General features: G+C 52.9%; 10 non-coding genes across 10 annotated transcripts; all 10 read right to left on the reverse strand.

Moving 5' to 3' along the window:
* Positions 1-787: 787 nt before the first annotated feature.
* On the reverse strand, positions 788-881 carry LOC121454214. Its single transcript, XR_005975191.1, has one exon. It is a non-coding gene; the product is annotated as a small nucleolar RNA SNORD116 (small nucleolar RNA).
* A 1,145-nt stretch (positions 882-2,026) lies between these two features.
* LOC121454219 lies at positions 2,027-2,120 on the reverse strand. The gene has a single exon (XR_005975192.1). It is a non-coding gene; the product is annotated as a small nucleolar RNA SNORD116 (small nucleolar RNA).
* A 1,149-nt stretch (positions 2,121-3,269) lies between these two features.
* Positions 3,270-3,363, reverse strand: LOC121454224. The gene has a single exon (XR_005975193.1). It is a non-coding gene; the product is annotated as a small nucleolar RNA SNORD116 (small nucleolar RNA).
* Positions 3,364-4,516: 1,153 nt separating this feature from the next.
* LOC121454233 lies at positions 4,517-4,610 on the reverse strand. The gene has a single exon (XR_005975194.1). It is a non-coding gene; the product is annotated as a small nucleolar RNA SNORD116 (small nucleolar RNA).
* Positions 4,611-5,758: 1,148 nt separating this feature from the next.
* Positions 5,759-5,852, reverse strand: LOC121454241. Its single transcript, XR_005975195.1, has one exon. It is a non-coding gene; the product is annotated as a small nucleolar RNA SNORD116 (small nucleolar RNA).
* A 1,145-nt stretch (positions 5,853-6,997) lies between these two features.
* Positions 6,998-7,091, reverse strand: LOC121454247. Its single transcript, XR_005975196.1, has one exon. It is a non-coding gene; the product is annotated as a small nucleolar RNA SNORD116 (small nucleolar RNA).
* A 1,149-nt stretch (positions 7,092-8,240) lies between these two features.
* LOC121454254 lies at positions 8,241-8,334 on the reverse strand. Its single transcript, XR_005975198.1, has one exon. It is a non-coding gene; the product is annotated as a small nucleolar RNA SNORD116 (small nucleolar RNA).
* A 1,145-nt stretch (positions 8,335-9,479) lies between these two features.
* LOC121454261 lies at positions 9,480-9,573 on the reverse strand. The gene has a single exon (XR_005975199.1). It is a non-coding gene; the product is annotated as a small nucleolar RNA SNORD116 (small nucleolar RNA).
* A 1,149-nt stretch (positions 9,574-10,722) lies between these two features.
* LOC121454842 lies at positions 10,723-10,816 on the reverse strand. The gene has a single exon (XR_005975362.1). It is a non-coding gene; the product is annotated as a small nucleolar RNA SNORD116 (small nucleolar RNA).
* A 1,145-nt stretch (positions 10,817-11,961) lies between these two features.
* On the reverse strand, positions 11,962-12,055 carry LOC121454272. The gene has a single exon (XR_005975202.1). It is a non-coding gene; the product is annotated as a small nucleolar RNA SNORD116 (small nucleolar RNA).
* Between the last annotated feature and the right edge of the window lie 1,123 nt (positions 12,056-13,178).

Here is a 13,178-nt window from a genome sequence, read left to right on the forward strand (position 1 = left end):
GGCATGGCCTGGGGTGTTGGGCCATTCTGTCTGCCCTGTGGCCGTGCGTGCCACAGAAGCAACACTGTAAAGACATAAAAGCACAGGCCCTCCTTACAGTGGGAGCCATGAAACTGGCTCTGGGAGGGTTTGAGCTGGTGGGTCTCAGTGGGATGATCGGGCAACAAGTGTTCTGCCAGCTCCCCTGCTCTGTCCAAACCCTCAAGCATGGTTTGCCAGATGGCTGACAGCAAACTATTAAAGTCTCAGGGCTTGGCCTGAGCCTGGCACCCTCCGTGGCCTTGAAGGTGATATTTGGCCCTCTCTGCAGCCATTCAACTAATATCTGTAAGCCCAACACATCCAGCTACTGCAACACCAGAAGCACTCTCTTACTCAAAATAAATGAAGGAATGGATAGATACATAAGTAAATGAATAAATAAACAAATATCATCGGAGGCTGCTCTGAATAAAGTCAGCCCGGAAACCAGCTCACTGGATTGATGAACAAGGACACGCCCAACTGGCAGTCTCAAGATCAAGGCTCAGGACTCAGCTCTCTTTGGACATGTTCCCTGAGCAAACCATGCCTCCTATTCCCTGAGCAGGTCTGACAAACTGACAGCCAGGGCTACTGGCACCTGCAAACCTCTCTCTTGCTAATGCAAATGTCAAAGTGCACTAAGCCTTCCCCACAGGACTTCACTCTAAGAGATGCTATACCACTGCTGGAGGTGGGCAGGAGCAGGGGAGTGGTTGGCATTCCCGTATCCTACTCCAAGAGGACCTGGGTGACCCAAGGTGCAGGACCTCAGTCTCGATGAGAGCGGTGGTACTGAGTTTTCACTCATTTTGTTCAGCTTTTCCAAGGAATGATTGACTGGGAATCATCATCGATCCAAGCACGCTGGAGTGGCCTGGCCCAGAGACTTTCAGAGGTAGGTCTCCTCTCAAGCCAGGGTGGGTGTTGGGAAGTGCGAGAACTGCCCAGACGTGCCCCATCTGGGAAAGGGAGGTTGCAATTGGTCCATGCATGGAAGGCAGGAGCACCTTGAGGACCTAAGTCTGCTACAGGCAGGTGCAGACTGGTCTGGAGGCACGAATGGGCACACCTCGCAGCACCACCAAGACCCGACAATCGTCAGCTCGTGCTTCCAATTCATGTCATGCTTACCTTGGTCCTCGGGCCTTCTGCTGCAAGGCACCAACACCAGTGGGCAACAGTGCGATAGGCTCAGGCTGCTGCCATCAGTCGTAGGCATGGCCTGGGGTGTTGGGCCATTCTGTCTGCCCTGTGGCCGTGCGTGCCACAGAAGCAACACTGTAGAGACAAAAAAGCACAGGCACTCGTTACAATGGGGGCCATGAAACTGGCTCTGGGAGGGCTTGAGCTGGTGGGTCTCAGTGGGATGATCGGGCAACAAGTGTTCTGCCAGCTCCCCTGCTCTGTCCAAACCCTCCAGCATGGTTTGCCAGATGGCTGACAGCAAACTATTCAAGTCTCAGGGCTTGGCCTGAGCCTGGCACCCTCCGTGGCCTTGAAGGTGATATTTGGCCCTCTCTGCAGCCATTCAACTAATATCTGTAAGCCCAACACATCCAGCTACTGCAACACCAGCAAGCACTATCTTACTCAAAATAAATGAATGAATGGATAGATACATAAATAAATGAATAAATAAATAAATATCATCGGAGGCTGCTCTGAATAAAGTCAGCACAGAAACCAGCTCACTGGATTAATGAACAAAGACACGCCCACCTGGCAGTCTCAAGATCAAGGCTCAGGACTCAGCTCTCTTTGGACATGTTCCCTGAGCAAACCATGCCTCCTATTCCCTGAGCAGGTCTGACAAACTGACAGCCAGGGCTACTGGCACCTGCAAACCTCTCTCTTGCTAATGCAAATGTCAAAGTGCACTAAGCCTTCCCCACAGGACTTCACTCTAAGAGATGCTATGCCACTGCTGGAGGTGGGCAGGAGCAGGGGAGTGGTTGGCATTCCCGAATCCTACACCCAGAGGACCTGGGTGACCCAAGGTGCAGGACCTCAGTCTCGATGAGAGCGGTGGTACTGAGTTTTCACTCATTTTGTTCAGCTTTTCCAAGGAATGATTGACTGGGAATCATCATCGATCCAAGCACGCTGGAGTGGCCTGGCCCAGAGACTTTCAGAGGTAGGTCTCCTCTCAAGCCAGGGTGGGTGTTGGGGAGTGCGAGAACTGCCCAGACGTGCCCCATCTGGGAAAGGGAGGTTGCAATGGGTCCATGCATGGAAGGCAGGAGCACCTTGAGGACCTAAGTCTGCTACAGGCAGGTGCAGACTGGTCTGGAGGCACGAATGGGCACACCTCGCAGCACCACCAAGACCCGACAATCGTCAGCTCGTGCTTCCAATTCATGTCATGCTTACCTTGGTCCTCGGGCCTTCTGCTGCAAGCAAGTCACCAACACCAGTGGACAACAGTGCAATAGGCTCAGGCTGCTGCCATCAGCCCTAGGCATGGCCTGGGGTGTTGGGCCATTCTGTCTGCCCTGTGGCCGTGTGTGCCCCAGAAGCAACACTGTAAAGACATAAAAGCACAGGCCCTCGTTACAGTGGGAGCCATGAAACTGGCTCTGGGAGGGCTTGAGCTGGTGGGTCTCAGTGGGATGATCGGGCAACAAGTGTTCTGCCAGCTCCCCTGCTCTGTCCAAACCCTCAAGCATGGTTTGCCAGATGGCTGACAGCAAACTATTCAAGTCTCAGGGCTTGGCCTGAGCCTGGCACCCTCCGTGGCCTTGAAGGTGATATTTGGCCCTCTCGGCAGCCATTCAACTAATATCTGTAAGCCCAACACATCCAGCTACTGCAACACCAGCAAGCACTATCTTACTCAAAATAAATGAATGAATGGATAGATACATAAATATATGAATAAATAAATAAATATCATCGGAGGCTGCTCTGAATAAAGTCAGCACAGAAACCAGCTCACTGGATTAATGAACAAAGACACGCCCAACTGGCAGTCTCAAGATCAAGGCTCAGGACTCAGCTCTCTTTGGACAGGTTCCCTGAGCAAACCATGCCTACTATTCCCTGAGCAGGTCTGACAAACTGACAGCCAGGGCTACTGGCACCTGCAAACCTCTCTCTTGCTAATGTAAATGTCAAAGTGCACTAAGCCTTCCCCACAGGACTTCACTCTAAGAGATGCTATGCCACTGCTGGAGGTGGGCAGGAGCAGGGGAGTGTTTGGCATTCCCGTATCCTACTCCCAGAGGACCTGGGTGACCCAAGGTGCAGGACCTCAGTCTCGATGAGAGCGGTGGTACTGAGTTTTCACTCATTTTGTTCAGCTTTTCCAAGGAATGATTGACTGGGAATCATCATCGATCCAAGCACGCTGGAGTGGCCTGGCCCAGAGACTTTCAGAGGTAAAAGCCTCTCCTCTCAAGCCAGGGTGGGTGTTGGGGAGTGCGAGAACTGCCCAGACGTGCCCCATCTGGGAAAGGGAGGTTGCTATGGGTCCATGCATGGAAGGCAGGAGCACCTTGAGGACCTAAGTCTGCTACAGGCAGGTGCAGACTTGTCTGGAGGCACGAATGGGCACAGCTCGCAGCACCACCAAGACCCGACAATCGTCAGCTCGTGCTTCCAATTCATGTCATGCTTAACTTGGTCCTTGGGCCTTCTGCTGCAAGCAAGTCACCAACACCAGTGGACAACAGTGCAATAGGCTCAGGCTGCTGCCATCAGCCGTAGGCATGGCCTGGGGTGTTGGGCCATTCTGTCTGCCCTGTGGCCGTGCGTGCCACAGAAGCAACACTGTAAAGACATAAAAGCACAGGCCCTCGTTACAGTGGGAGCCATGAAACTGGCTCTGGGAGGGATTGAGCTGGTGGGTCTCAGTGGGATGATCGGGCAACAAGTGTTCTGCCAGCTCCCCTGCTCTGTCCAAACCCTCAAGCATGGTTTGCCAGATGGCTGACAGCAAACTATTCAAGTCTCAGGGCTTGGCCTGAGCCTGGCACCCTCCGTGGCCTTGAAGGTGATATTTGGCCCTCTCTGCAGCCATTCAACTAATATCTGTAAGCCCAACACATCCAGCTACTGCAACACCAGCAAGCACTCTCTTACTCAAAATAAATGAATGAATGGATAGATACATAAGTAAATGAATAAATAAATAAATATCATCGGAGGCTGCTCTGAATACAGTCAGCCCGGAAACCAGCTCACTGGATTGATGAACAAGGACACGCCCAACTGGCAGTCTCAAGATCAAGGCTCAGGACTCAGCTCTCTTTGGACATGTTCCCTGAGCAAACCATGCCTCCTATTCCCTGAGCAGGTCTGACAAACTGACAGCCAGGGCTACTGGCACCTGCAAACCTCTCTCTTGCTAATGCAAATGTCAAAGTGCACTAAGCCTTCCCCACAGGACTTCTCTCTAAGAGATGCTATGCCACTGCTGGAGGTGGGCAGGAGCAGGGGAGTGGTTGGCATTCCCGTATCCTACTCCCAGAGGACCTGGGTGACCCAAGGTGCAGGACCTCAGTCTCGATGAGAGCGGTGGTACTGAGTTTTCACTCATTTTGTTCAGCTTTTCCAAGGAATGATTGACTGGGAATCATCATCGATCCAAGCACGCTGGAGTGGCCTGGCCCAGAGACTTTCAGAGGTAGGTCTCCTCTCAAGCCAGGGTGGGTGTTGGGGAGTGTGAGAACTGTCCAGACATCCCCCATCTGGGAAACGGAGGTTGCAATGGGTCCATGCATGGAAGGCGGGAGCACCTTGAGGACCTAAGTCTGCTACAGGCAGGTGCAGACTGGTCTGGAGGCACGAATGGGCACACCTCGCAGTACCACCAGGACCCGACAATCGTCAGCTCGTGCTTCCAATTCATGTCATGCTTACCTTGGTCCTCGGGCCTTCTGCTGCAAGCAAGTCACCAACACCAGTGGACAACAGTGCGATCGGCTCAGGCTGCTGCCATCAGCCCTAGGCATGGCCTGGGGTGTTGGGCCATTCTGTCTGCCCTGTGGCCGTGCGTGCCACAGAAGCAACACTGTAAAGACATAAAAGCACAGGCCCTCCTTACAGTGGGAGCCATGAAACTGGCTCTGGGAGGGTTTGAGCTGGTGGGTCTCAGTGGGATGATCGGGCAACAAGTGTTCTGCCAGCTCCCCTGCTCTGTCCAAACCCTCAAGCATGGTTTGCCAGATGGCTGACAGCAAACTATTAAAGTCTCAGGGCTTGGCCTGAGCCTGGCACCCTCCGTGGCCTTGAAGGTGATATTTGGCCCTCTCTGCAGCCATTCAACTAATATCTGTAAGCCCAACACATCCAGCTACTGCAACACCAGAAGCACTCTCTTACTCAAAATAAATGAAGGAATGGATAGATACATAAGTAAATGAATAAATAAACAAATATCATCGGAGGCTGCTCTGAATAAAGTCAGCCCGGAAACCAGCTCACTGGATTGATGAACAAGGACACGCCCAACTGGCAGTCTCAAGATCAAGGCTCAGGACTCAGCTCTCTTTGGACATGTTCCCTGAGCAAACCATGCCTCCTATTCCCTGAGCAGGTCTGACAAACTGACAGCCAGGGCTACTGGCACCTGCAAACCTCTCTCTTGCTAATGCAAATGTCAAAGTGCACTAAGCCTTCCCCACAGGACTTCACTCTAAGAGATGCTATACCACTGCTGGAGGTGGGCAGGAGCAGGGGAGTGGTTGGCATTCCCGTATCCTACTCCAAGAGGACCTGGGTGACCCAAGGTGCAGGACCTCAGTCTCGATGAGAGCGGTGGTACTGAGTTTTCACTCATTTTGTTCAGCTTTTCCAAGGAATGATTGACTGGGAATCATCATCGATCCAAGCACGCTGGAGTGGCCTGGCCCAGAGACTTTCAGAGGTAGGTCTCCTCTCAAGCCAGGGTGGGTGTTGGGAAGTGCGAGAACTGCCCAGACGTGCCCCATCTGGGAAAGGGAGGTTGCAATTGGTCCATGCATGGAAGGCAGGAGCACCTTGAGGACCTAAGTCTGCTACAGGCAGGTGCAGACTGGTCTGGAGGCACGAATGGGCACACCTCGCAGCACCACCAAGACCCGACAATCGTCAGCTCGTGCTTCCAATTCATGTCATGCTTACCTTGGTCCTCGGGCCTTCTGCTGCAAGGCACCAACACCAGTGGGCAACAGTGCGATAGGCTCAGGCTGCTGCCATCAGTCGTAGGCATGGCCTGGGGTGTTGGGCCATTCTGTCTGCCCTGTGGCCGTGCGTGCCACAGAAGCAACACTGTAGAGACAAAAAAGCACAGGCACTCGTTACAATGGGGGCCATGAAACTGGCTCTGGGAGGGCTTGAGCTGGTGGGTCTCAGTGGGATGATCGGGCAACAAGTGTTCTGCCAGCTCCCCTGCTCTGTCCAAACCCTCCAGCATGGTTTGCCAGATGGCTGACAGCAAACTATTCAAGTCTCAGGGCTTGGCCTGAGCCTGGCACCCTCCGTGGCCTTGAAGGTGATATTTGGCCCTCTCTGCAGCCATTCAACTAATATCTGTAAGCCCAACACATCCAGCTACTGCAACACCAGCAAGCACTATCTTACTCAAAATAAATGAATGAATGGATAGATACATAAATAAATGAATAAATAAATAAATATCATCGGAGGCTGCTCTGAATAAAGTCAGCACAGAAACCAGCTCACTGGATTAATGAACAAAGACACGCCCACCTGGCAGTCTCAAGATCAAGGCTCAGGACTCAGCTCTCTTTGGACATGTTCCCTGAGCAAACCATGCCTCCTATTCCCTGAGCAGGTCTGACAAACTGACAGCCAGGGCTACTGGCACCTGCAAACCTCTCTCTTGCTAATGCAAATGTCAAAGTGCACTAAGCCTTCCCCACAGGACTTCACTCTAAGAGATGCTATGCCACTGCTGGAGGTGGGCAGGAGCAGGGGAGTGGTTGGCATTCCCGAATCCTACACCCAGAGGACCTGGGTGACCCAAGGTGCAGGACCTCAGTCTCGATGAGAGCGGTGGTACTGAGTTTTCACTCATTTTGTTCAGCTTTTCCAAGGAATGATTGACTGGGAATCATCATCGATCCAAGCACGCTGGAGTGGCCTGGCCCAGAGACTTTCAGAGGTAGGTCTCCTCTCAAGCCAGGGTGGGTGTTGGGGAGTGCGAGAACTGCCCAGACGTGCCCCATCTGGGAAAGGGAGGTTGCAATGGGTCCATGCATGGAAGGCAGGAGCACCTTGAGGACCTAAGTCTGCTACAGGGAGGTGCAGACTGGTCTGGAGGCACGAATGGGCACACCTCGCAGCACCACCAAGACCCGACAATCGTCAGCTCGTGCTTCCAATTCATGTCATGCTTACCTTGGTCCTCGGGCCTTCTGCTGCAAGCAAGTCACCAACACCAGTGGACAACAGTGCAATAGGCTCAGGCTGCTGCCATCAGCCCTAGGCATGGCCTGGGGTGTTGGGCCATTCTGTCTGCCCTGTGGCCGTGCGTGCCACAGAAGCAACACTGTAAAGACATAAAAGCACAGGCCCTCGTTACAGTGGGAGCCATGAAACTGGCTCTCGGAGGGCTTGAGCTGGTGGGTCTCAGTGGGATGATCGGGCAACAAGTGTTCTGCCAGCTCCCCTGATCTGTCCAAACCCTCAAGCATGGTTTGCCAGATGGCTGACAGCAAACTATTCAAGTCTCAGGGCTTGGCCTGAGCCTGGCACCCTCCGTGGCCTTGAAGGTGATATTTGGCCCTCTCTGCAGCCATTCAACTAATATCTGTAAGCCCAACACATCCAGCTACTGCAACACCAGCAAGCACTCTCTTACTCAAAATAAATGAATGAATGGATAGATACATAAGTAAATGAATAAATAAATTAATATCATCGGAGGCTGCTCTGAATAAAGTCAGCCCGGGAACCAGCTCACTGGATTGATGAACAAGGACACGCCCAACTGGCAGTCTCAAGATCAAGGCTCAGGACTCAGCTCTCTTTTGACATGTTCCCTGAGCAAACCATGCCTCCTATTCCCTGAGCAGGTCTGACAAACTGACAGCCAGGGCTACTGGCACCTGCAAACCTCTCTCTTGCTAATGCAAATGTCAAAGTGCACTAAGCCTTCCCCACAGGACTTCACTCTAAGAGATGCTATGCCACTGCTGGAGGTGGGCAGGAGCAGGGGAGTGGTTGGCATTCCCGTATCCTACTCCCAGAGGACCTTGGTGACCCAAGGTGCAGGACCTCAGTCTCGATGAGAGCGGTGGTACTGAGTTTTCACTCATTTTGTTCAGCTTTTCCAAGGAATGATTGACTGGGAATCATCATCGATCCAAGCACGCTGGAGTGGCCTGGCCCAGAGACTTTCAGAGGTAGGTCTCCTCTCAAGCCAGGGTGGGTGTTGGGGAGTGCGAGAACTGCCCAGACGTGCCCCATCTTGGAAATGGAGGTTGCAATTGGTCCATGCATGGAAGTCAGGAGCACCTTGAGGACCTAAGTCTGCTACAGGCAGGTGCAGACTGGTCTGGAGGCACGAATGGGCACACCTCGCAGCACCACCAAGACCCGACAATCGTCAGCTCGTGCATCCAATTCATGTCATGCTTACCTTGGTCCTCGGGCCTTCTGCTGCAAGTCACCAACACCAGTGGGCAACAGTGCGATAGGCTCAGGCTGCTGCCATCAGCCATAGGCATGGCCTGGGGTGTTGGGCCATTCTGTCTGCCCTGTGGCCATTGGTGCCACAGATGCAACACTGTGAAGACATAAAAGCACAGGCCCTCGATACAGTAAAAGGCATGAAACTGGCTCTGGGAGGGCTTGAGCTGGTGGTTCTCAGTGGGATGATCGGGCAACAAGTGTTCTGCCAGCTCCCTTGCTCTGTCCAAACCCTCAAGCATGGTTTGCCAGATGGCTGACAGCAAACTATTCAAGTCTCAGGGCTTGGCCTGAGCCTGGCACCCTCCGTGGCCTTGAAGGTGATATTTGGCCCTCTCTGCAGCCATTCAACTAATATCTGTAAGCCCAACACATCCAGCTACTGCAACACCAGCAAGCACTCTCTTACTCAAAATAAATGAATGAATGGATAGATACATAAGTAAATGAATAAATAAATAAATATCATCGGAGGCTGCTCTGAATAAAGTCAGCCCGGAAACCAGCTCACTGGATTGATGAACAAGGACACGCCCAACTGGCAGTCTCAAGATCAAGGCTCAGGACTCAGCTCTCTTTGGACATGTTCCCTGAGCAAACCATGCCTCCTATTCCCTGAGCAGGTCTGACAAACTGACAGCCAGGGCTACTGGCACCTGCAAACCTCTCTCTTGCTAATGCAAATGTCAAAGTGCACTAAGCCTTCCCCACAGGACTTCACTCTAAGAGATGCTATGCCACTGCTGGAGGTGGGCAGGAGCAGGGGAGTGGTTGGCATTCCCGTATCCTACTCCCAGAGGACCTGGGTGACCCAAGGTGCAGGACCTCAGTCTCGATGAGAGCGGTGGTACTGAGTTTTCACTCATTTTGTTCAGCTTTTCCAAGGAATGATTGACTGGGAATCATCATCGATCCAAGCACGCTGGAGTGGCCTGGCCCAGAGACTTTCAGAGGTAGGTCTCCTCTCAAGCCAGGGTGGGTGTTGGGGAGTGCGAGAACTGCCCAGACGTGCCCCATCTGGGAAAGGGAGGTTGCAATGGGTCCATGCATGGAAGGCAGGAGCACCTTGAGGACCTAAGTCTGCTACAGGCAGGTGCAGACTGGTCTGGAGGCACGAATGGGCACACCTCGCAGCACCACCAAGACCCGACAATCGTCAGCTCGTGCTTCCAATTCATGTCATGCTTACCTTGGTCCTCGGGCCTTCTGCTGCAAGCAAGTCACCAACACCAGTGGACAACAGTGCAATAGGCTCAGGCTGCTGCCATCAGCCCTAGGCATGGCCTGGGGTGTTGGGCCATTCTGTCTGCCCTGTGGCTGTGCGTGCCACAGAAGCAACACTGTAAAGACATAAAAGCACAGGCCCTCGTTACAGTGGGAGCCATGAAACTGGCTCTGGGAGGGCTTGAGCTGGTGGGTCTCAGTGGGATGATCGGGCAACAAGTGTTCTGCCAGCTCCCCTGCTCTGTCCAAACCCTCAAGCATGGTTTGCCAGATGGCTGACAGCAAACTATTCAAGTCTCAGGGCTTGGCCTGAGCCTGGCACCCTCCGTGGCCTTGAAGGTGATATTTGGCCCTCTCGGCAGCCATTCAACTAATATCTGTAAGCCCAACACATCCAGCTACTGCAACACCAGCAAGCACTCTCTTACTCAAAATAAATGAATGAATGGATAGATACATAAGTAAATGAATAAATAAATAAATATCATCGGAGGCTGCTCTGAATAAAGTCAGCCCGGAAACCAGCTCACTGGATTGATGAACAAGGACACGCCCAACTGGCAGTCTCAAGATCAAGGCTCAGGACTCAGCTCTCTTTGGACATGTTCCCTGAGCAAACCATGCCTCCTATTCCCTGAGCAGGTCTGACAAACTGACAGCCAGGGCTACTGGCACCTGCAAACCTCTCTCTTGCTAATGCAAATGTCAAAGTGCACTAAGCCTTCCCCACAGGACTTCACTCTAAGAGATGCTATGCCACTGCTGGAGGTGGGCAGGAGCAGGGGAGTGGTTGGCATTCCCGTATCCTACTCCCAGAGGACCTGGGTGACCCAAGGTGCAGGACCTCAGTCTCGATGAGAGCGGTGGTACTGAGTTTTCACTCATTTTGTTCAGCTTTTCCAAGGAATGATTGACTGGGAATCGTCATCGATCCAAGCACGCTGGAGTGGCCTGGCCCAGAGACTTTCAGAGGTAGGTCTCCTCTCAAGCCAGGGTGGGTGTTGGGGAGTGCGAGAACTGCCCAGACGTGCCCCATCTGGGAAAGGGAGGTTGCAATGGGTCCATGCATGGAAGGCAGGAGCACCTTGAGGACCTAAGTCTGCTACAGGCAGGTGCAGACTGGTCTGGAGGCACGAATGGGCACACCTCGCAGCACCACCAAGACCCGACAATCGTCAGCTCGTGCTTCCAATTCATGTCATGCTTACCTTGGTCCTCGGGCCTTCTGCTGCAAGTCACCAACACCAGTGGGCAACAGTGCGATAGGCTCAGGCTGCTGCCATCAGCCGTAGGCATGGCCTGGGGTGTTGGGCCATTCTGTCTGCCCTGTGGCCATTGGTGCCACAGATGCAACACTGTGAAGACATAAAAGCACAGGCCCTCGATACAGTAAAAGGCATGAAACTGGCTCTGGGAGGGCTTGAGCTGGTGGGTCTCAGTGGGATGATCGGGCAACAAGTGTTCTGCCAGCTCCACTGCTCTGCCCAAACCCTCCAGCATGGTTTGCCAGATGGCTGACAGCAAACTATTCAAGTCTCAGGGCTTGGCCTGAGCCTGGCACCCTCCGTGGCCTTGAAGGTGATATTTGGCCCTCTCTGCAGCCATTCAACTAATATCTGTAAGCCCAACACATCCAGCTACTGCAACACCAGCAAGCACTCTCTTACTCAAAAAAAATGAATGAATGGATAGATACATAAGTAAATGAATAAATAAATAAATATCATCGGCGGCTGCTCTGAATAAAGTCAGCCCGGAAACCAGCTCACTGGATTGATGAACAAGGACACGCCCAACTGGCAGTCTCAAGATCAAGGCTCAGGACTCAGCTCTCTTTGGACATGTTCCCTGAGCAAACCATGCCTCCTATTCCTTGAGCAGGTCTGACAAACTGACAGCCAGGGCTACTGGCACCTGCAAACCTCTCTCTTGCTAATGCAAATGTCAAAGTGCACTAAGCCTTCCCCACAGGACTTCACTCTAAGAGATGCTATGCCACTGCTGGAGGTGGGCAGGAGCAGGGGAGTGGTTGGCATTCCCGAATCCTACACCCAGAGGACCTGGGTGACCCAAGGTGCAGGACCTCAGTCTCGATGAGAGCGGTGGTACTGAGTTTTCACTCATTTTGTTCAGCTTTTCCAAGGAATGATTGACTGGGAATCATCATCGATCCAAGCACGCTGGAGTGGCCTGGCCCAGAGACTTTCAGAGGTAGGTCTCCTCTCAAGCCAGGGTGGGTGTTGGGGAGTGCGAGAACTGCCCAGACGTGCCCCATCTGGGAAAGGGAGGTTGCAATGGGTCCATGCATGGAAGGCAGGAGCACCTTGAGGACCTAAGTCTGCTACAGGCAGGTGCAGACTGGTCTGGAGGCACGAATGGGCACACCTCGCAGCACCACCAAGACCCGACAATCGTCAGCTCGTGCTTCCAATTCATGTCATGCTTACCTTGGTCCTCGGGCCTTCTGCTGCAAGCAAGTCACCAACACCAGTGGACAACAGTGCAATAGGCTCAGGCTGCTGCCATCAGCCCTAGGCATGGCCTGGGGTGTTGGGCCATTCTGTCTGCCCTGTGGCCGTGCGTGCCACAGAAGCAACACTGTAAAGACATAAAAGCACAGGCCCTCGTTACAGTGGGAGCCATGAAACTGGCTCTGGGAGGGCTTGAGCTGGTGGGTCTCAGTGGGATGATCGGGCAACAAGTGTTCTGCCAGCTCCCCTGATCTGTCCAAACCCTCAAGCATGGTTTGCCAGATGGCTGACAGCAAACTATTCAAGTCTCAGGGCTTGGCCTGAGCCTGGCACCCTCCGTGGCCTTGAAGGTGATATTTGGCCCTCTCTGCAGCCATTCAACTAATATCTGTAAGCCCAACCCATCCAGCTACTGCAACACCAGCAAGCACTCTCTTACTCAAAATAAATGAATGAATGGATAGATACATAAGTAAATGAATAAATAAATTAATATCATCGGAGGCTGCTCTGAATAAAGTCAGCCCGGGAACCAGCTCACTGGATTGATGAACAAGGACACGCCCAACTGGCAGTCTCAAGATCAAGGCTCAGGACTCAGCTCTCTTTTGACATGTTCCCTGAGCAAACCATGCCTCCTATTCCCTGAGCAGGTCTGACAAACTGACAGCCAGGGCTACTGGCACCTGCAAACCTCTCTCTTGCTAATGCAAATGTCAAAGTGCACTAAGCCTTCCCCACAGGACTTCACTCTAAGAGATGCTATGCCACTGCTGGAGGTGGGCAGGAGCAGGGGAGTGGTTGGCATTCCCGTATCCTACTCCC

The sequence above is a fragment of the Microtus oregoni genome, unplaced genomic scaffold (genome assembly GCF_018167655.1).
Source record: "Microtus oregoni isolate MIOR12 unplaced genomic scaffold, Mior012 000000F_ref0000247, whole genome shotgun sequence".
Classification (NCBI taxonomy): Eukaryota; Metazoa; Chordata; class Mammalia; order Rodentia; family Cricetidae; genus Microtus; species Microtus oregoni.